General features: G+C 45.2%; 1 protein-coding gene across 1 annotated transcript in view; it reads left to right on the top strand.

The window, feature by feature from the left end:
* The first annotated feature begins 18,016 nt into the window (after positions 1–18,016).
* Positions 18,017–24,399, top strand: part of ERBIN (erbb2 interacting protein) — a 321,390-nt gene continuing 315,007 nt past the window's right edge. Inside the window, exon 1 of the mRNA XM_040340100.1 lies at positions 18,017–18,425. The gene's annotated coding sequence lies outside the window, so the exon portion shown is untranslated. The remainder of the gene's footprint in view (positions 18,426–24,399) is intronic.

Raw genomic sequence — 24,399 nt, 5'->3', positions numbered from 1 at the left:
TTTTTTCAAAAAGGTAATATAATAAGATCTATCTATCTATCTATCTATCTATCTATCTATCTATCTATCTATCTATCTATCTATCTATCTATCTATCTATCTATCTATCTATCTATCTATCTATCTATCTATCTATCTATCTATCTATCTATCCTTTATATACAGTGTGCAGCACATGCCTGCATTTTATTGAATAGATATAGTGAATGCAGTACTGTGACAAAGTAGCTTGGCTGTCACTTGCAGACTTTTTCATTCCTTTGATACCTACAAGGAAAACAGTTAAGTGACATCTGTTTCTTCCCATTGATCTCAGAGGCATTATAAAGCATTAGAGTGAGAAATTGTATTGAGAAGCACAGCTTTGCCCTTGTCGCACCATCCCCCTTTCTTGCATGCCTCTCTTTATAAGCCTATAGTGACCAGCTGTGCCTGATTTCTATGGACATTCCCAGACTTGGCTACATTTACAACAAAACGCATACGTTAATATGCATTAGGTTACAATTTGGGATACACCGGACTTGGCATTCTAGATAAACTCAGCTGCATCATGCGGCAGTAGCGCAGTTTGGTAGTGGTGAGGTTCAGGTTTAAAATACCTCTATGGCAGGGGTGTCCAAACTTGGGGCCAGATTTGATGAAGTGAACATGCTCGAGGGCTGACCATTTTGCCCGGCGTATTATTTGGATATACCGTATTTATTGGCGTATAACACGCACCTTCACTTTAAGAGGGAAGTTTCAGGAAAAAAACGTAACATATTAAATAAAGAACTGTGAAGCAAAATAAGGGTCAGTGCCTATCTGCAGACCCCCAATTGCCAGGAATGCACTCACCATTGCCGGGAATGCAGCACCTATCATTGCCAGGAATGTAGGCCCAGATTCACAAAAGAGATACGACGGCGTATCTCCTGATACGCCGTCGTATCTCTGTTTTAGGGTCTTCCTAACTGTGCGACTGATTCATAGAATCAGTTACGCATAGTTAGCCCTAAGATCCGACAGGTGTAATTGAATTACACTGTCGGATCTTAGGATGCAGTACCTCGGCCGCCGCTGGGGGGAGTTTGCGTCGTAAACCAGCGTCGGGTATGCAAATTAGTAGTTACGCCGATCCACAGCGGTTTTTCGCGTTTGCTACGTCGCTGCTAGTCTAGTTTCCCGTCGCAAAGTTAGTCGTCGTTTTTGCTGCCCTAACTTTACACAGCCCACGTATGTGCTGTATAAAGTATGGCCGTCGTTCCCGCATCGAAATTTGAATTTGTTTTGTTCTTGCGTAAGATGTCCGGGAATACGAAAGTACGCTACGCACGTTGCCGTTCGAAAAAATGACGTCACTTCACGCAAAGCATGGCGGGAATTTCAAAACTGAGCATGTGCAGTAGGTCCGGTGCGGGAGCGCGCCTAATTTAAATGGCACACGCCCCTTTGAATTACGCGGGCTTACGCCGGAGGCCGCCAGCGCAAGTGCTTTGAGAATCAGGCACTTGCGATGAAAACTTGCGGCGGTGTAACGTATCTACGATACGTTACGCCGCCGCGATTCTACGTGAATCTGGGCCGTAGCACCTATCATTGCCAGGAATGCAGCACCTATCATTGCCAGGAATGCAGCACCTATCATTGCCAGGAATGCACTCACCATTGACAGGAATGATCAGTGTCCATCTGCAGCCAGCCGTACCCAAGTGTCCATCTGCAGCCAGCTGGGATAAAATAGAAAATGACCAAATGGAACCTTAAAGTAACACAAGCCAAGCCTCCATCCCTGGATACGAAGAAAACAGAAAGAGGGGGTTATGGGACTTTATATGAGGCGAGGGTGTGTTGTTTGAAAAAGTTAGGAAGTCAAAACATGGATTATATGTCATGATCCTCGCAAGGAGATCTCTGTAGCCATATGAGACTGCTGGGTAATCAAACCAATAAATGAAATAACAGTAGTAAACATGAAATATGTGTAATCAGGGGTCAAGTCCTGGGAAAAAAAGTGTGGGAACTCACCCAAGCGTGATCAGTGCCCATCAATGCAGCCTGATCAGTACCCAGTAATGCAGCCTTACCAGTGCCCATCAAATTCAGCCTGATCAGTGCCCATCAAGAAATGGTCAGAGACTGCCCGATCAGTGCCCATCAATGCAGCCTTACAAGTGCCCATAAGCTCAGCCTCACCAGTGCCCATCAATGCAACCTGATGTGGGGGTCAGCTGTGTCAGGGTCTCTCACCTTAGCGATGTCATCTCAGCAGGTCCTTGCACGGCCTCCTGGGGGGCTGATGCTCCTGGTCCAGGGGTCATTGTTGCAAACCAGCGTCTAGCCCCATAACCAGAGCCAGTCACACAAGCGTCACGACTCCCCGGTGTGCCCTGCCTTTCTCCAAAACTCTGGGAGTTTCCTCTGCGCTGCTCTCAGTTCTCCACCCCCTCCCATTCTGCACAACTCCCCCTAGTCTGTTCAATACCCCTCTTACCCCCCGTACCCCTAGTCTGCACAAGCCCACCTCCCCCCCAGTCTGCACAATTACCCCCCTCCCCTAGTCTGCACAATTACCCCCCTCCCCCCAGTCTGCACAATTACCTCGTAGTCTGCTCAACCCTCTCCCCCTAGTCTGCACAATTACCCGCCCAGTCTGCAAAATCCCCCCTTCCCCCAGTCTGCACAATTACCCCCCAGTCTGCACAATTAGCCCCTTCCCCCAGTCTGCACAATTACCCCCTTCCCCCAGTCTGCACAACCCCCCAGTCTGCACAATTACCCCCCAGTCTGCACAATTACCCCCCCTTCCTCCAGTCTGCACAATTACCCCCCCTTCCCCCAGTCTGCACAATTACCCCCTTCCCCCAGTCTGCACAATTACCCCCCTTCCCCCAGTCTGCACAACCCCCCCAGTCTGCACAATTACCCCCCAGTCTGCACAATTACCCCCCCTTCCTCCAGTCTGCACAATTACCCCCCCTTCCCCCAGTCTGCACAATTACCCCCCTTCCCCCAGTCTGCACAATTACCCCCCTTCCCCCAATCTGCACAATTACCCCCCAGTCTGCACAATTACCCCCTCTTCCCCCAGTCTGCACAATTACCCCCCCTTCCCCAGTCTGCACAATCACCCCCCACCCCCTCAGTTTGCAGGGGGGGTAAGAAATGAGGAAGGAATTCAGGGGGAGAGGGGGTTGTGCAGCTAGCTCACGTACCTTACAACTCAGGTTCACATGAGTCCAGGAAGACAAGCAGACAGCCCGACTTGTGTGTGAAACAAACAAGAAGAGGGAGGATGGAAGGGAGCATTATGGCACTTTGGCTCCCCCACCTCTGCAGGTGCTAGGGTGAACTGCACCCCATCACTAGAGTCTGGACTTTGTAACGGCGGCCGCTGGAGGAGGAGGAATAGGCGGACCAAGGGAGGGGGGGACGGGCACGCATTGATGACAATGGGAACGACGTTCCTGCTGTGGAAGAAGTATAGGAACGTTGTTCCCATGGGTTCCCACAGGACTCGAGCCCTGTGTGTAATGTGTATCATATTAAATGATACAAAGATCATGCAAACAAAGGCATAATTGAAATCATAGTGGTTACAATAACATGTTTAATTATTCATCTCGGATGTACATGATTAATAAAGCAGTCACAATCAATAAATGGACATACAGATATGGTGAACATAAATATCCTAAGGAGAAATATATACAATAAGATTGATAAAAAATTCACTGTTGGACAAATTTGACTTGGCATCCCTGAGTATAGACTTGACGTGTTTCTTGGCGTTTAAAGCCAGTCATCAGGAGTGGGGTGCGTAAATGTCAACGTGCCAGCCGTGCCTTATTCATTTTAAATTTTGCCGCCGACATAGGAGCTGGATGTCCTGTGCATTCGACTGTACTCGGCTCCTCTCGTAGTCCCGCCCCTTGGCCCAGCTTCTATGATGGACACAACACACATGGCGGGACTGGGCAGGGCTACAAGCGGAGCCAAGCCTAGCCGAGTACACAGTACACTTGGCTCGGGCTATTACGGCGGCACTCGTTCACCTGACAGGCAGTGGGGATCGGCGCTGGGAGATAGTCGGGGACCACAAAAGATATATATGTGTAGATAACCATGCGGGCCATTCAAAACCGGGCTGCGGGCCGCGATTGGCCCGCGGGCCAGACTTTGGACATGCCTGTTCTATGGACACTGTCCTGTTGGACCCTGACCCAGCCAAACGATTTTCCAGATATTATATGGCGGTGGGGTCCTGGGAATGCTGGGTTGATAGCTAGGGCTAGGTCTAGATGGGTGGCTTTTGTACTGGAGTTTTCAGAGGAGTTGTAGCAGGAGATTCTGGATACTTACCTCATCTCTGTAATTTTTTCGACGGCTAGGATGATTCAGCTTCGATACCTCCATCAGATGTACCCTGGTTAGATTATTTTTAGGGCTGTGCAAATTAACTTTTAATTAATCGATTAATCTTTAATTTTTTTGATCGATCAAAATCTTTTTGATCGATTTAAAATTCTTTTAAATGGTACTCACCTCTCCGCCGGCTTCTGGGCCTTCCTGGAGTTCCGTCGGAGATCCAGTAATGTCATGGACACTGGCGGGCTTGCCGTGTCATATCTGCATGCCGGCGGGACCTTACTATCTGCCACACGCAAGGGCTGTTACACTTCCCTCTGTCAACCTGGGATTCTACAACCATCCACTGGGAGTTGTCATAGTTCCCTTCATGGGACATCTACATGCCGACGGACTGATGTTAACCTCTCCTCATCTGGATTCAGCAGTGGTATCGTTGTACACATTTTTATACCAGTATCATACTTGGCTACATGTTTTTATGACTTCTTTTAGTACCGTTTGGTATTACTCGCACCATTTTTACAGTTTATGTAGCTACATCGATTTGATCTCCAGTGCAATATTTATTTGGTTACCTACTTGAAGACTATAAAAGTTTTAATGCTATTCCCATCGAGCGCTGCCTTTGTGTGTTTTTTGTATCCTGCTATCCATTTTTCCAGTTGTTGGTAGCTGCACTGGGAATCAGCCTGCAAGGAGATCAGATAAAAGTAGTTTGATCTTTATGTGAGTTATAATTAATCATTAGTAAAGGGACATTAAAGGGACACTAAAGGGTTTTTTTTTTTAGCTAAATTCCTTTACCTTACTGCAGTCCTGGTTTCATGTCCTCATTGTTCGTTTTTGCTGTAATCCTTCTCTGTTCTGAACACTTCCTGGTTGTCTGTTTCCTGATGAAAAAAGTCATGGGAGCTTTCTCTCTGTGGTCACTAATCAAGGAGGTGTGATTACTGTGTGTCTAAAACCCCTCAACACCAATCAGTTTCTTTTACCAAACCATCACTGCCCTGTATTGGCTCTGTGCAGCAGAGAAGCAGGAAACATGCAAAAACTAAACTGAAACTACAGGTACATTATATGATTGATTTTTATCTATTTTTAATCATTTTTAAAAGGAATCAGTTAACTATTATGTCTCCATACCCTGTAACCAGTCATTTCAGCAAAAAATAATTTTTCCTTTACAACTCCTTTAAGTCTTCGGTCACGCCAAATCCGACTTTGAAATCGTGCGTCTTTACTTGAAATTGTACAATTTCAAAATCGCATGTCAGTACACCTTTAGGAGCGACTTGGCTGACTTCTGTGCAATTTAATGCACAGAGGTATATGCAAGTCACACCTGAAATTGTAAAAAATAGTGCAGGAACTTCTTTTTCAAATCAGTGCAGCAGCACAAAGTCGGTATCACACTGATTTGGATAGCTCTATTGCCAACAATAGGGTGTGACTTGTCATGCGATTTGGATCTGTCAAATCACATGACAAGTGACTGGGGGTTAAAGTGCATTGGCAGCCTATTCATTTTGAGCAGTACGTTAACGTACTGCAAATAAATAAATGTGCCCTCAATGTCATCACCAACCTTTACCATAAAAACTAAAGCTGATTTGTTATTAGGAAAATATAAATACAGGAGGCATGATTTACTGCATGTAAAAGAAAAGAGACTGTTCACTGAAATTAGTAAAGTTAAAGCTGTGTTCACTTCAATCAAAATCCGATTGTTCAATTTTCCTTGAACATGATTGGGTATTCAAAACAGGTTCACCCCATTTATTATCATTCACTTTGCAAAGGAAACATTTAAAGGCCCCATTCACACCTCCGCGACAAAACGCCCGATGCCGGACGCTCGTGCCGCTGGAGGGGAGAATTCCCATTGCTGTCTATGAGATGGTTCACATCTCATAGACGCCGTACGCCTGCCACCTGAAAAAAAGTCCCGGACCCTTTTTTTCAGGCGGCATTGGCGTTCGGCAAAAAAAAAAGCAATGGGAAGGATTTGTAAAAAAAAAAAAAAAAGTTACACTATTCGCGGCAAAATACGCCACGTACGCGGCGTTACTTGTCCCGGAGGTGTGAATGCAGCCTAAGGCTTCATTTCCACTGGCGTTTTTACAGCCACTTTTTTTAGCCTGTTTTACAGCTTAAAAACGCCTGTCCATGTTTATTTTGTAAAAAGCGGTAGCGTTTTTGAGCGTTTTTTAATGTCTGGCGTTTTTACAGCTTTATTACAGCTCAAAAACGCCTATGTGGGCATGATGCCATAGAATAACATGGACAGGCGTTTTTAAGCTGTAAAAAACGCTCAGAAAAGTGGCTGTAAAAACACCAGTGGAAATGAAGCCTTACTTTTCTAGAACAACCGCTACTCCTTTAGTAAATCAACCTTGAAGACCAAGCCTTTTTTGGCACTTTATGTTTACAAGTTTTTAGGCTGGGTTCACACCACTGACGAATGCGGCTCGCAGCAAGGGTCCGATCCGTCCCTGTTCTCCGTTTCAGGGCCGAATTTTTGCCTGAACTCGGCCCTGAAACGGAGCCAAAGACGTGCAAAGCCACTCCACAGCCGCAACGGAGATATATGAACCTGCTCTATTGAGATAGAAAAGATCTGAGTGACCCTAAAGTGTTATGCACCTCATCCCAGTAATTAGGAGTAACAGAGGAAAGGAATTGGGATTATAATGGTGCTAGAAAAAATGTAAGTACATGAAAAGACTATATAAAAAAAGTTTTATTTCTTTATTCATACAAAGAAAGTAGACAAAAAAAGGGTTCATTTAAAATTGGTTATTGGAGCATATACTGCAAATGGTGGGTCGCCGGTATCCCAAAAGCAAGAGTGGTGGTCACAGGAAGATGTTCTATCCCTACATGTTTCGTCAAAGTGGCTTCCTCAGGGAATTTGTCTGAGACCACCAGAATATAAACCAGCTCTAACACAGAATACAAAAACAAATAAGCAATTAATTATTGAACTTACATGTCATATACAAAGGTATCAAAAATTCAGTTAGGATTTTTTTTAAATCTCCTGTCATGCTAATGATATGTGGGGAAATCCACATCCCATTCGCATAGGTGTGAACCCAGCCTAAATCAATATTTTTTGCTAGAAAATTACTTATAACCCCCAAACATTATTAGCCGGATTCAGGTAGAGCGGCGTATGTTTAAGCCGGCGTAGCGCATCTCATATGCGCTACGCCGACGTAACATAGAGAGGCAAGTACAGTATTCACAAAACACTTGCTCCGTAAGTTACGTCGGCGTAGCGCAAATGGGCCGGCGTGGCCCCGCCTAATTCAAAGTAGGCATGTAGTGGGCGGGCTACATTTAAATTAACCGTGACCCCATGTAAATGATGGCCGTTCGTACAGCGAATGCGCGCGCATGCTCAGAATCACAACGCAAATACTCCCTACGAAACGACGTTGGCTCAATGCTTTCGACGTAAACGTAACCTACGCCCAGCCCCATTCATGTACGCTTACGCAAACGACGTAAAATACGACGGCTGTTCCGTCGTCCATACCTTGCATGGGCTGCGCCATCTTTTTGGTGGTTTATCTTTACGCCGGCGTATGTCTAACGTAAACGGCATAGCTTACTGCGACGTGCGTACATAGGTTCGTGAATCGGCGTATCTTGCTCATTTACATATTCAACGCGTAAATCCACGTACACGCCCCTAGCGGCCAGCGTAAATATGCACATAAGATACGACGGCGTAGGAGACTTACGTCGGTCGTATCTTAGCAACAGTGAGGCGTATCTCATTTTAAGAATGTGCGCAAAGATACGACGGCGCGCATTCGGACTTACGACGGCATATCTACTGATACACCGTCGTAAGTCTTTCTGAATCCGGCTATTTATATGTTTTTAGCAGATACCCCAGGGGAAAAAAAAATAATTTTGTCATGCAGTATTTGCGTAGTGTTTTTTCAAACGCACTTTTTCTTTTTAAATACACTTTACTGAATTAGAAAAAAACAAAGCACAATATATACCCCCATTTTTTTTGAAAAATCCAGAAGATGTTGTTACGCCAAGCAAATAGATACCCAACACGTCACGCTCTAAAATTTCGCATGCTCGTGGAATGGCGACAAACTACCTTACTTAAAATTCTCCGTAGACAACGCTTACATATTTTTGCAGGTTACCTGTTCAGAGTTACAAAGGAGGTCTAGCACTATAAATATTGCTGTTGCTCTAACATTCGCAGCGATACCTCGCATGTGGGTTAAGGACACCGTTTACATATGCATGTGCCACTTGATTATGCTTTCGCATCTGTGTATGAGCAGAGAGAAATTTTTCTAGTTTATTTTATTTTTTATTTTTACACTGTGAAGTAAGAAGAACAGTTCCTCTTTATAGAGAGATCTGGGGTCAAAAAGACCTTTAAATGCAAAAAATCCAAAAAATGTAAATGTGAATCTTTTGCTTTTAACATTTTTTTTACTTCCGCCCTAGACGTCACAACGTCACTCCAGTCCTCCAAGGACATAGAAGCAATCAGAGATGATCTAGTCACTCATTGCCTCTGTGACCAGCCAGCCGCACTGTCAAGTCATTTCTTGGGTGTGCTGGGGAAAACAGTAAACCTGAGAAACACCGGCAAGCTGCAGGGAGGGGGGAGTGTTGGAAATGTCCCCTCCCACTGCTTCATAAAGTGATCCAGTTACTTTACTGTCTTTATCGACCCAGCACCAGGAGTCTGGAGATGCAGTGATGAGTCTGGAGGATCCCAGTTCTTGGACACAATATGCCAGGAAACTGATGTAGCAATGTACTCTGCTGTGTGCCCTACTGTGTGCCCCATGCTCTGCTGTATACCCAGTGCCGATTCTGACCTCCCTGGGGCCCTAAGCAAAATAAAATGACATGTCACATTAAAGTTGAGAAGTGGGGGGGGGGGTTGGGGGGGCTGAATTCTTACCTCTTCTCCCAAGCGGCCAGCGAGTTATGAAGCGGGGTGAGGGGCCGAAAATGACTTCTCACCAGGCGGGGCCTCTAGTAATTTGGTGGGCCCTCTGCAACTTTGCGGGGCCCTAAGCGGCTTGCATAGTGAGCCTATAGGGCGGATCGGCCCTGTGTGTACCCCCTGACCCATTTTGTGCCCTACCCATTATGTGCCCTACTTTCAAGGGGCAAAAATAATGTATTTGATTTCCTGACTACCTATCACACTTCATGAGGCCCCGAAGTACCAGAACATGAAAAACATTGCCAAAATTACCACATTTGTATTTATTTTTTTATAATACATTTTTTATTGTGGTCGTAAAAGGTGTGAACGACGGATAACATATTTGCGGACACAGCCACTACTGTAGCAAAAATTCAGACAAATGCATAGCTCCCAACTTTTTAAGATGGGAATGATGGACACCTATCAGCAAAACTATGCAGGCATAGGACACACCCCTTGTCACTCCCCCTTAAAGGAGAATTGTACAAAAAAACAAGATTGATTAAACCTGCGAGTGCTTTTTTTTACCACTACTATTCCTTTAAATTGGTTTTTGGAATTTACAAATGTATCAATTTAGAAATCAGAGGAAAGCAGGGGAAAACACTTTTTGATGGATAAAAAGCGCATTTTATATACATCTATATAGATAAGACCAAAATTATGTACAAATGAGGAGGAAAGAGGGACATTGCTCCAAATCAGGGACAGTTGGGAGCTATGGAAATGTATCTGGTTGAAAGATCTCACATATAACAGATTGTAATATGACAATAAACATATTGGGCCAGATCCACATAGAATTGGATAGGCGCAGCGTATCATAGATATGCTACGCCGCCGTATCTTACCTGGCTTTAAGTCGAATCCTGGAAGATTTTGCGCCGTAAGTTACGACGGCGTTGTGTATTTCTGGCGGCGGAATTCAAATCGGCGGGTAGGGGGCGTGATTCATTTAAATGAAGCGCGTCCCCGCGCGGATTGAACTGCGCATGCTCCGTTTCGAAATTTCCCGACGTGCTTTGAGGTCGCAACGACGTAATTTTTTTAACTTAGACGTGACTTACGTCCATCCCTATTCACGGGCGACTTACGCAAAAAAAAAAAAATCAAATTTCGACGCGGGAACAACGGCCATACTTTAACATGGCAAGTCTATCTATACGCCGCAAAATAGCAGCTTTAACTATACTCCGACTAGAGACGACGTAAGAGAATGGACGGGCACGCGTACGTTCGAGGATCGTCGGAAAAAGCTCATTTGCATACCCGACGCGGAAAACGACGCGAACTCCACCCAGCGGACGCTGAAGTATTGCATCTACGATCCGAAGGCGTACGAAGCCGTACGCCTGTCGGATCGAACCCAGATGCCGTTGTATCTTGGTTTGAGGATTCAAACTAAAGATACGACGCAGGTAATTTGAAAGTATGCCGGCGTATCAGTAGATACGCCGGCGTACTCGCTATGAGGATCTGGCCCATTGTTACTTACGTTGTACATCTGGTACGACTAAAATCAGGTGTAAGCTACTTTAAATTGCCAGAAAAGAGGTAGATTTTGTATCTACATAGTCTATTACAATGTATTTTATAAGAGGTATGGTGAGTCTTTTGAAGATTATTTTTTTTTTTTTGCCACAAGCTTTTGGAACCTGCAGTAATAAAACTCAAATTCAAATTTTTTGCACATCTGGGGGCTTTGTCGGCCCAAGATTATGAATGTCTTGCGTGTTTATTTATGTGTATGTACCTTCTTTGACTGAAATTGTGTTTGCTGTTCAGTATGTCTAAAAATCCTTTAAAAACCGTATTGAAGCAGGAAAGTATCCCAGACATTACTCAATGGTGTTGTAGCAAGGAGGAAATTGTCAGGAACTCTCTCCCTGGAACATGTGTACACACTCCCCACCTTCCCATAGTTATTGTTATGCGTGATGCATGGTGATCACCAACCTCTGCCCCCACCCGTCAGCTTGTGGACAAAGTGCACAAGCCACGCATCTCACTGGTTCTTGTATTCCCCAACGTTTTCATAGTCGGGTTCTGATTGGCTGCGATTCGCTTCTGAACACAGGGCTCGTTCATGTTTCCAGTTCAGGAGAGGAATAGCAGGCAGAGAACGGTTCATGATTAGAAATGACAGAGGCTGCAAAAAATGTCATTTAAAATGATCGTGTGTGGGTTTCACATCATTTTTCGGGTTCTGAAAAACGACCATTTTTTTAACGACTTCTTAAACAATGTCGGTATTCGGGTTGTAAAAAATGGTTGTGTGTGGGCTAAAACGACGTTAAAAACCTGCGCATGCTTAGAAGCAAGTTATGAGACGGGAGCGCACGTTCTGGTAAAACTACCATTCATAATGGAGTAAGCACATTCATCATGCTGTAACAGACAGAAAAGCACGAATCGTATTTTACTAACACAAAATCAGCTAAAGCAGCCCAAAGGGTGGCGCCATCGAATGGAACTTCCCCTTTATAGTGCCGTTGTACGTCACCGCGCTTTGCTAGAGCATTTTTTTTTAACGATTGTGTGTGGGCAACGTTGTTTTAATGATGACGTTGGAAAAAACGTCGTTTTTTCTAGAGGCTGAAAACGTATTTTTTTACAAGCCGAAAAATGATTGTGTGTACGCGGCATTAGAAGTGGAAAGCTGAGATAGCTTCAGGTAAGGTAACCAATATGCTAGGAATTGCTTTATAGATATAGCTGGTGACACCCAAGGAAGTCATTCAGATTCTGACCACATGACTCTACTGGTCCTGTCAATAATAACTGCCTGTGTGATGTAGCTAAGTCAATAAGTATTTAGTTTTTTTATTCGTTCAGGATGCACCTCATATTTACAGTTTTAATATCCTTTTTACTATTATGTATAGGCGTAGTACACCCCACTCCCCCCGTAGGAGCCGCTGGTGAATACACACAGCCAGGCACACAGCATTTTTTATATTCTTCCACTGGCTCAGAAAACAGTCTAGGGATTCTTTTTAGGGTTTCTAATGGGAACGATGAACTGGAAAAGGGAGAGGGAGCATAGAAAACCTTGAAAACTGTAACTGGATAACTTGAGGACTCCTCAATTTCTGCAAAAACTGCTGAATGGCCCACAGGATCTCTGTGCTGTTGGTGACCTGCACTCCTTCCAGATTTAAAGGGGTTGTAAAGGTACAATTTATTTTTCCTAAATAGCTTCCTTTACCTTAGTGAAGTCCTCCTTCACTTATCTCATCCTTCCATTTTGCTTTTAAACATTCTTATTTCTTCTGAGAAATCCTCACTTCCTGTTCTTCTGTCTGTAACTCCACACAGGCTTTCTCCCTGGTGTGGAGTGTCGTGCTCGCCCCCTCCCTTGGAATACAGGAGAGTCAGGACACTCTCTACTTTGCAGATAAAGGAGCTGTGTGTTAGTGGGCGTCCTGACTCTCCTGTAGTCCAAGAGAGGGGGCGAGCACGACACTCCACACCAGGTAGAAAGCCTTGCATTACGGTGTGGAGTTACAGACAGAAGAACAGGAAGTGAGGATTTCTCAGAGGAAATAAGGACATTTAAAAGCAAAATCAAAGGATGAGGTAAGTGAAAGAGGACTGCACTAAGGTAAAGGAAGCTATTTAGGGAAAAAAATGTACCTTTACAACCCCTTTAAAATGGTAGCAAGCTGCAGCTGTTTAAAAAAAAAAAACACAAGCAAAATGAGCTAGTATGCATCCCATGCTATCACATTATGAAATGCTTACCTTGGAACTAAGCCCTCCAGTGCTATGCTGTGACCGCTAAGAGGGCTGACATCTTCTCCTGGTCTTTCTTCAAGGTTTATACACTCTGGGCCAATCCCGGCTTTGGCACAAAACTCTGATGCCGCGTACACACCATCACTTTATGTGATGAAAAAAAATGACGTTTTTAAAAACGTCACTTTAATTGACTGTGTGTGGTGGAAAACGTCGTTTTATGTCTTGTAAAAAACGACCAAAAAAATTGAAGCATGCTTCAATTTTATGTGTCGTTTTTCAAAAGTGCACTTTTTCCTTCACAGAAATTGACCGTGTGTAGCAAAAAACGTTGTTTTGTAAGACGTTTTTTCATCCACGCATGTCCAGAAGCTACTTATGAAGCAAGCTTCAATGGTAAAACGTGGTGGAACGTAACCTCACTTTGCTAGAACATTGTGAAAAAACGATGGTGTGTAGGCAACTTCGTCTTTGAAAATTGATGTTTCAAAAACGTCATTGTTTACTTCACAGAAAGTGTCGTTTTTTTTCATCACATAAAGTGATGGTGTGTATGCGGCATAAAGGTCCGGTGCGGTAAACTGAGCAGTTTATGAATGAACAGGAGCCTATGTTCATTCATCTTCAGTGCAGCTGAGGCTACTGACAGGATTTGAAGAATCTGTATCAATTCCTTTCTCTGTCTCGAGGATGAGATGTTAGGGGATCTGTTGAGACCCCTGATATTCCATCCAAACCCCCCGCCCCCCAACAGTATTGTAAAAAAACAAAAAAATATATATTTTTTTAAAGAAATACAGAGGTGAGGTACGTTGTAAAACGCCCGACGTGCGTTGTGTTGCGTGGTGACGATGTGCGTAAAACTCCCAATGTGCGTTGTGCTGCGCTGTGTTGTAGTGTGGAAAATTTCCAACCTGCGTTGTGCAGCGTGGTGTCGCAGTGTGTTAAACTCCCAATGTGCGTTGTGCTGCGTGGTGTCGCAGTGTGTAAAACTCCCAATGTGCGTTGTGCTGTGTTGTGTCACAGTGTGGAAAACTCCCAATGTGCGTTGTGCTGCGTGGTGACGCAGTGTGGAAAACTCCCAATGTGCGTTGTGCTGCGTTGTCACAGTGTGGAAAACTCCCAATGTGTGTTGTGCTGCGTGGTGACGCAGTGTGGAATACTCCCAATGTGCGTTGTGCTGCGTTGTCACAGTGTGGAAAACTCCCAATGTGTGTTGTGCTGCGTTGTGACACAGTGTGGAAAACTCCCAATGTGCGTTGTGCTGCGTGGTGACGCAGTGTGGAAAACTCCCAATGTGCGTTGTGCTGCGTTGTCACAGTGTGGAAAACTCCCAATGTGCGTTGTGCTGCGTGGTGACGCAGTGTGGAAAACTCCCAATGTGCGTTGTGCTGCGTTGTCACAGTGTGGAAAACTCCCAATGTGTGTTGTGCTGCGTGGTGACGCAGTGTGGAAAACTCCCAATGTGCGTTGTGCTGCGTAGTGATGCAGTGTGAAAAACTTCCAATGTGCGTTGTGCTGCGTGGTGTCGCAGTGTGAAAAATTTCCAACCTGCGTTGTGCTGTGTGGTGTCGCAGTGTTGTAAACTCCCAATGTGCGTTGTGCTGCGTAGTGTCGCAGTGTGAAAAATTTCCAACCTGCGTTGTGCTGTGTGGTGTCGCAGTGTTGTAAACTCCCAATGTGCGTTGTGCTGCGTTGTGTCGCAGAGTGGAAAACTCCCAATGTGCGTTGTGCTGCGTGGTGACGCAGTGTGGAAAACTCCCAATGTGCGTTGTACTGCGTGGTGTCGCAGTGTGGAAAACTCCCAAGGTGCATTGTGCTGCAGTGTCACAGTGTGGAAAACTACCAATGTGCGTTGTGCTGCGTGGTGTTGCAGTGTGGAAAACTCCCAACGTGCGTTGTGCTGCGTGGTGTCGCAGTGTGGAAAACTCCCAAGGTGCATTGTGCTGCATTGTGTCACAGTGTGGAAAACTACCAATGTGCATTGTGCTGCGTGGTGTTGCAGTGTGGAAAACTCCCAACGTGCGTTGTGCGGCGTGGTGATGCAGTGTGGAAAACTCCCAATGTGCGTTGTGCTGCATTGTGTTGCAGTGTGGAAAACTCCCAATGTGCGATGTGCTGCGTGGTGAAGATATTTGCCAGCACGCCATTGATCAACAAGATAACGTTGAAAAACTGATTTGGAGTCACGCAGGGCCCCTTTATCAGGCCTGATAATCAATTTGGATCGTATCTTGTCGATCTGTGGTGTGCTGGCAAATATCTTCATTGTGACTTTGTGTTGCTGCAGCACCCAAATCTTTTAGATCCCTTTCACATTGAGACTCTTTTCAGGCTTTTTAGTACTAAAAATAGAGCCTGTAAAGCGCCTCTCATGCCTCCCCAGTGTTAAAGCCTGAGTGCTTTCAAACTGGGTTGGTGCGCTTGCGGGACGGGAAAAAAGTCCTGAAAGTAGCATCTTTGGGGTGGTGTGGGAGCGCTGTATACGCTCTGCCCAAGCGCCTGAAAAGCGATTTGGCAGCGCCGCACCACGGGCGCTTTTAACCCTTTCTTCGGCCACTAGCAAGCATCCTGATAGTGGTCGAAAAGCGCAGCTAAAACCAGGGCCGATCCACCCTATAGGCTCACTATGCAAGGCGCTAAGGGCCCCCCAAATTACTAGAGGCACCGCCAAGTGAGAAGTCATTTTCACCCCCTCACCCCGCTTCTCAACTCGCTGGCTGCATGGAAGAAGAGGTAAGAAGTCAGCACCCCCGGCTTCTCAGTTTAATGTAAGATGTCATTTCCGACAGCAGAACACCCCCTCCCCCCGCTTCTCAACTTTCTTTAATGTGACATGTAACTGTCGTCAGTGCACCCCGCTTCTCATTTTTAATGTGCCATGTCGTTTTGCTTAGGGCTCCAACTAGCTAAAACTAGCGCCACTTTACTGCTTAACGCCTGTACCGCCCCAGTGTAAATGTAGCTAAAGAGCTTTATCCAGGAACGTGTGCGATGGCAATATTGAGCATTACTTGTGCTGTGTGGTGACGCAGTATGGAAAACTCCCAATGTGCGTTGTGATGTGAACGGGACACACAGAAAACAATTGGATACTATGGCCTAGATTCACGTAGGGCGGCTTTACGTTGTGCGGGCGTAGCGTATCTTATTTACGCTACGCCGCCGCTACTTAGAGAGGCAAGTGCTGTATTCACAAAGCACTTGCGTCCTAAGTTACGGCGGCGTAGCGTAAATCGGCCGGGGTAAGCGCGCGTAATTCAAAGTAGGCAGTTCGTGGTCGTGTTGTATTTAAATTAAGCGTGACCCCATGTAGATGCATGGCCGAACGAACGGTGCATGTGCGCGCATGCTCAGTATCACGTCGTATTTACGCCCAAAGATACGCCGGCTCAATGCCTGTGACGTGAACATAACCTACGCACAGCCCCATTTACGTACGACTTACGTAAACGACGTAAAAAGATACGCTTGTTCCGACGTCCATACCTTGCATGGGCTGCGCCACCTAGAGACCAGCTTTATCTTTACGCCGGCGTATGTCTTACGTAAACGGCGTAACTAATTGCGACGGGCGTACGTACGTTCGTGAATCGGCGTATCTTGCTCATTTACATATTTGGCGCGGAAATCAATGGAAGCAACACCTAGCGGCCAGCGTAAATATGCACCCCAAGATACAACGGCGTAGGAGACTTACGCCGCTCGTATCTTGGCCAAATCAATGCGTAACTGATTCTATGAATCAGGCGCATAGATACGACGGCGGCCATTCGTACTTACGACGGCGTATCTGGAGATACGCCGTCGTAAGTCTTTGAGAATCTGGGCCTAGGTGTCTAAGGGCTCATTAACACTTGCATCAAAACATGGCTTCAGACACGCCAGTTAAAGCGCCCTGAACGCCAGTCAAAGCTCCTGTCACATAATAAAATGGTTAGCCTATAGTCCTGTTTACACCTTGCTTTTGCTTGGTGCTTCAATGAGGCTTCAGGCGAGCTTTGCCATAGACTTCTATCGAGGCTTTGAAGATGCTTTGAAGCACCACTGAAGCTACACAGGGTATAATTTTTGAAGCCGAAGCAAAGCAAAGCGTAAGGACTGTAAGCGAACCATTTTATTTGGACCCCTTTCACACTGGAGGCGTGTTTTAGGCGCTTTAGCGTTAAAAATACCGCTTGTAAAGCGCCTGAAACATGACTCATCTGCAATCCGTGTGAAAGCCTGAGTGCTTTCGCACTGGGGCTCAAAAAAAGTCCTGCAAGCAGCTTCTTTGAGGCGCTTTGCCCATTGAAATCAATGGGCAGCAGCACCGTTTTGCAGGTGCATTTAACCCATTATTTGGCTGCCAACAGGGGTTTAAAGCACCCCGATAGTGGCCTAAAAGCTCCTCTAAAACGTCAAGCTTCAACAAAGTGTGTCCATTGTCATGTTTTGAAGTGTAATCTAGCCTTTAATGTGTGTAGAAGACGAAGCAAGTGTAAACGAGCCCTTTGGTGACCTATGATTATACAGTGCAGGAAAACTTTGGTCAGCACACATAAGTTGAACACGCTCCCTCCCAAAAAAGAGTGCAAGCTAAGGGGACGCCCCAGGCTGGTGTCTAGGAACCTGAGGTGACTAAACTGTCCCCTCATACACATGAGGGACCCCTCTAAGGGGAGTGAGTCGGGGTCATGTCTGTCTAGGTGACCTCTCCTTCTCCTCCTGTCCTCTGTGAGACCTGAGGAGGCCAGTCAGCAGAGAGTGCAGAGAGGAGAACCGCCAGTGTTATGAGGAGAGCTCTGCAAAGTGCAAACAGGACACGGCAGAAAGGGGAACCGAGGAGAGGGAAGGGGAAGAGAAGACAGGGGGCGCTGTAGTGTTCCGCCTCAGGAAGTGAGAGGAGACACACAGACAGCCCTCCTGAGAGGAGGAGGAGGGACAGGAGGGGGAGGGGAGAGTGTGTGCTGGCGGGAGGAGGAGAGTCCGGTGTGTGTGCAGGGTGCGGCTCCACAGTGCGACAATACACCCCAAATATCACCTCACTGTCACCCCGGGACACCCCTCTACCCAGGACTTCTCCCCCTTCTTCTATACTCCACACTGACCCCCCAGGTCTTCTCTCCACCACCATAACCTTTCTATTCTTTATTCGCCCCGCCCCCCGGAGGGAAGAGGCGAAGAAGGAGGTGGAGGGAGGAGGAGAGGAGAAGTTGTGTGTGGAAGTTGTCCGCTCTTTGTGTGCTCCGAGCCGGGATCTGGGATCTGTACAACCCGGAGGAGGAGAGGAGATCGGTGGATGTATAGGGGGGTCTGCTGGGGAAGAGAAGAGGAAGACATCTCCGCACACAGGAGAGGAGAGGAGGTGAGAGATCAATTGTTACATTACACTGTCCTCCGATCACACAACACCTCCACCATACATTGTATTACATTCTCTCCACCATACATTGTATTACATTCTACCCACCATACATTGTATATCCTCCTCTCCACCATACATTGTATTACATTCTACCCACCATACATTGTATTACATTCTACCCACCATACATTGTATATCCTTCTCTCCACCATACATTGTATATCCTTCTCTCCACCATACATTGTAGATCCTTCTCTCCACCATACATTGTAGATCCTTCTCTCCACCATACATTGTATATCCTTCTCTCCACCATACATTGTATATCCTTCTCTCCACCATACATTGTATTGCATTCTACCCACTATACATTGTATTACATCCTTCTCTCCACCATACATTGTATTACATTCTACCCACCATACATTGTATATCCTTCTCTCCACCTTACATTGTATATCCTTCTCTCCACCATACATTGTATTACATTCTACCCACTATACATTGTATATCCTTCTCTCCACCTTACATTGTATATCCTTCTCTCCACCATACATTGTATTACATTCTATCTATGATCGGGTCACACATTGTCTATACACTTCTATACGTTCTATATACACAGGTCTTGTCATCAGCTGGCAACACACACACCATCCAATCTGATTGTACACAGTGATATGTAGAGGTTGGTTGTTTAGTCTCTTAGATTTTATATAAACCGGTTCTTGTGGATCTCTCGTCATCTGTGTTTTACTTGAGATGGGCACTTTCCATACAATCTGATTATACACAGTGATCTATTAGGAAGTAGGTCTTTTAGCCTCTTAGATTTTGTATAGACAGGTCCCTGTGGATTTCCTGTCAGCTGGCCACACATCATACAATCTGATTGTACAAAGTCCTCTGTAAAGGTCTTTTAGTCCCAAAGACTTTATATAAACAGGTCCCTGTGGATCTCTCGTCATCAGTGTTTTTAACCTTGACACATACTGTACTATAAAATCAGATTGTACAATCACTTTATTATTATTATTATACAGGATTTATATAGAGCCAACAGTTTGCGCAGAGCTTTTCAACATGGGGGCAGACAGAACAGTTTACAATACAGGAGGGATCAGAGGGCCCGGCTCATTAGAGATTACAATCTAAAAAGTATGAGGACAAAGCTAAGCAACCCAACCAATTAGTATGAAATCAGACAGATCCTCGTATTACATCATTAAAGGGCCACAGGAACTTATTATTATTTTTGATATAGTGCTGACAGTTTGCACACCACTGTCCATTCCCACCAGTCCCTGCCCCCCGGAGCTTACAATCTAAGCCCCCTTCCTGGAGGAGGGTTGTACAATCACATTGTATAGTGTATGATCGGTTCGGGATTGCTAGCTGTCACCAGCAGGGCTGTCCTGACCCTCTAGTATTGAACCCGTATGGTCTCCTTTATATTATAAAGTGCTGCATTACATGCTAGGAATCATGATTATTATCAGACCTTCCTCTTCTACCTGTACTGTCTCCTTTATATTGTATACTATCTGTAGGCACTGTGTAATAATAGCCATTATTATCAGTCCTTCCTTTTGTACCTGTACTGTCTCCTTTATATTATATACTCGGTATAATAATAGCAGGAGTCCTGCCTCCTTTGGACTTTGTAGAAGATGTGGGTAAGGTGGCAGTGTCTGTGGGTGCCGGGCTCTACCTGCTACCTCTGGGGTTGGCCTCAGTTTCAGAGATCACTGGATACTGGTGGAAGAAATGGAACTCATGCTTTCCTCAGTCTGGGCCGTACATGGTTTTAACAATTATAAATATCCTGTGTAAATTGGCCCCAGTATGTGTATGAATGTGAGTTATGGACCTTGGATTGTAAGCTCCTTGAAGGCAAGGACTTATGTGAATGTACAATATATATGTAAAGTGCTGTGTAAATTGGCCCTAGTATGTGTATGAATGTGAGTTGGGGACCGTAGATTGTTAGCTCCTTGAAGGCAAGGACTGATGTACAATATATATGTAAAGCGCTGTGTAAATTTATGGCACTATATTAGTACCTATAATAAAAATGTCCTGTCCTTTTCTAACCTCACAGATCACCTCACTTCCTCAGATTTCAGTTGGAGTTAAACATACAGCACTGTACAGGTTGGCTTCATGACAGAAGCATGTTCCCCCCTCCCCCTTGTTGCGGATATGGTGATCCCGGTTTGCCATGACATGCAGTGTTGCAGGTTGTTGCCTGGCCCGGCCCTTGCCTGTATACACTGGAATCAGTCCACCGTGTTCTCGCATTGGTGTTGCTTAGCAGTTTGGTAACGCAACAACGAGCTGGAATGGAATCAGATTTCCAGTGAAAGCGCCGGCGGCTGCATGCTGCTGCACTTTGTATGGAGCCTTTTTTTTTTTTTTTTCCTGGGCTGCTGTTAATTTGATGTAGTTTGGCAAAATGTGATTGGTTATCGAGCGTCTCCTCGTGTCGCTAAGCAAAATGTGTGGATGCAGACTGTTGCGCTACCCTGTGTCTGCTCCGCTGGTTTTACATCTCTGCAATGTCTGGCAGAAGTTCATGCCGAACCAGGAAACAGAAAATCATCCACCGTATTCAGAGACGGGGATCGAGCGAAACGTGCGATCACATAGAAAATGTATTCATGCAGAAAGGTGGTCTGGTCTCATGCCGATCTCTGCAGTATTTAAGACATTATTATTAATATTATTATTAATAATAATAAAATATATTTTCCTTTTTTTTAATGTAATATATATTATGTAATTTATTATTAATATTATTACTAATATGTATATCATTAAAAATTTTTTTTAATTCCGTTGGATTTTTTTGTTTGGCCTCTCCTGATTTCACCCCTTTGTGCTCTGTCAGAGCAGTTTTCATCAAGTTGATGTGCAGTGGCTGTAGTAATGGTGGGGGGGGGGGGGGGTGTCTGTCCCTGGGACATAATCCTCCTGGCCTGTCTCTGTACACACAGTGGAGCTCTTTGTTCATTCTGAGGCATGCACATTGTGGCTGCTCATCAGGCTGAGCTCTGGACTGACCGGCCCACAATGCTAAATTCTCATTTCACATCCAGCCAGCAATATGCTGAGCCAAGCATTTCAGCCAGGTCTCCCATTGGTTCCTTCTCTTTTCTTTTTACGTTTCTGGTGTGTGTGTGTTGTCGTTGGTCTTCAGACTGCTTCACCCAAAATAAATTATTACCGGGATTGTGCTCAGTTGGAGGAGGGTGTTCTGATTGAAGGCCCATTTAGATTTGTGTGTGTAGAGGTGCGTTTTATGTAGGGTTAGGCAGGTAGGGTGTCATGTGTCAATGATAATGTGTGTTTCTTTTGGGTGTCTATCTTCCAACTATCAATCAAAGGTCACATCCCCGTGTGTGTCATATCCATCAAACAGGTTGTTGACTATAGATCAACTATTCCTATCGGGAGATATCGAGCAGAAAATAAATCAATCATTTATCAAAGTGTGTATTGCCACCAGGGATCTCTCCTGAGGTCTGACATTTGTCACACTCAGAACGTGTGTTCCTTATTTTTTTCTTTTACTCCAGGTCATTCTGCAGGGAAGGCATGACTTGGACCGCGATTCTTCGTCTAGAGAGGAGTTTGGAGGATGCCTGAGTTCATCTCCCACAGCCATTAACCAAGGCTTGTTAATACCTTGTGCTGCCATCGACTTATACGGGAACCCCAATGCACTAAAACACAGAAACAAAATGCACGTCATATTTTATAAAACAAATTCCATCGCTGAGACAAGAATATAGGAAATTTAGACATGCGTTTTGTCACATTGCAATGCATGCTTTCAAATGCAACAGCGTAAATGTCAACATGCTAAAATGAATGTGTCTCGCTTCCCCATCATAACAAAAAACATTATTTTTCTATTTAATATTATCTTGCATTTAAATTTATTTTTGCGCTGCACTATATCTTCTATATTTTGTACATTTTTGGATTTTGTGATTATCCTTTCAGTGTTCAGCTTGCATTATTGGGGGAGGGGGAATTGTTTTTTTGTTTTTTTTTGCGCTGATTGCACTTCTGTTTTTTCTGCAGTGCAATGTGTTTTGAAAAATACGACATGCCCCTTTTTTTCCTTTTGTCTTTGTTTTAATGCATTGGAGGGATCATATAAGTCAATGGCAGTATATCAAAACACAGGTAAGGCCTTATTCACATGGGGCTATGAATCCCATGCCTTGTGATGGCCGTGTTTACCTGCAATAGGAGTGCACAGGTGTTGCAGGATGGTCCCATTGCTGTCAGTTAGGACACAGCTGTTGCTCCCAATATGACACCAGTGCGGGCGCAAGGCCCGAAATGCATCCAGGGTGCATTGTAATTGAAAACACAATCTTCACCGTTCGAATGCTCCCATCAAGTGTGAGGTAGACGGATCCACTTCACAAAATGTCACATGTCTTATTTCAGGGATATGCAATTAGCGGACCTCCAGCTGTTGCAGAACTACAATTCCCACGAGGCATAGCAAGACTCTTGACAGCCACAAGCATGACACCCAGAGGCAGAGGCATGATGGGACTTGTAGTTTTGCAACAGCTGGAGGTCCGCTAAGTCTTATTTACTTCATTACTCGTCTTCATACTTGTGATGAGGAGAGAGATCCACCATGGAGATGACCTAACCTCCAGCTTCAGAGACATTCGGGTGGCGATCTCTCCATGGATTATCTTGTGCCACCCTTAGAAACAATGGTTTTGTAGCAATGTTCTTCCAGGTCAATTTCCAATTAAAGTTTAGTCCCTGTGGGTACCCATGTCAGAAAAGTTGCTTTTTGTTGAAAACTCTGCTGACATTGGCAGTCCATTGTGGCCTCCATGCCTTCAAGTCACATGACCCAAATCGAAGTGCCACAAGATCTGCTAATTCCAGCTGATGGATACTTTTTTTTATACCACTGGACCTGCTTACCCTGCATTCTTGTATTTTTATGAAGTGGAACTTGATTTGTAGGAGAACTATACCTTCCTTTCTACAATGACTGCATTGTGAGCTTTGTTGCAGTAACCTTGGAACCTTATTTTCCCAGTGGCTCCATGTTCGAAATGCTCACCAGAGCTGCTCTGGCCATCCAACAGAGTGTTACCAGAGTCTGCAGAATGAGATTACAGCTGGGAGTCTTAGGCCTCGTGTACACTGCAGCTCAAAGAAGCGGCTTCTTTAAATCCATCACTTGTGCATTTTAGAGAAAAGCTTTTAAACGTTAAACGCTCAAAAGCTCCTTAAAGGCAAAAATTATAAGTCATCGGCTACAAAAACTGTAGCTTCTGACTTTTAATATTAGGACACTTACCTTCCCGAGTTATGTACTCACCCAGCCTTGCTTCAGTCCCTGGCATACTAACTATGGGCAGTCTGCGCATGCGTGAGCCGCTCTGCGCTATTTGATTGGTCTCACAGCTTTCTGGGACCTTTGACATGTCCCAGAACGCAGCAGGGGAAGGAGGGGGGGGGCAAACTTCCTGTTAGGTTGTTAGTAACTGTGAGTGGGTACTTGTCAAAACCAGGCACCCCCCCCCCCCAAAAAAAAAAATCATGTCCCAAATGTTAAGAAGGGGGGGGGGGGGGGGGTCTGGGTGAAATTCCTCTTTAACACTAGGCGCATTCTCACGTTTTTGTGTCAAGAGCATATAGCATTAGACCGGCAAAAATGTACTACAACATATTTAGACGACAGCCAATTAATCTTGAAATGTGTCTTTGGAATGTGGGAGGAAACTAGAATAGGCCCCTTTCCCACAGGCGCCTCCGTGAAGAAGGATCTGCTTGCTCAGCGGGGGGTCTCTCCTCTGACTCCTGCTAAGCAGGCGGATGACAGGTCTGTGTCTGCTCCGCTATGCAGAATGGACACAGACACAGCCCGCTCTCGTCTATGGGGCAATTGGATGGAAATGGGTCACCTGTCCATTTCCATCCGATC

This window comes from Rana temporaria, chromosome 1 (assembly GCF_905171775.1).
Source record: "Rana temporaria chromosome 1, aRanTem1.1, whole genome shotgun sequence".
NCBI lineage: Eukaryota > Metazoa > Chordata > Amphibia > Anura > Ranidae > Rana > Rana temporaria.
This window is presented reverse-complemented; position numbering and strand designations above follow the sequence as displayed.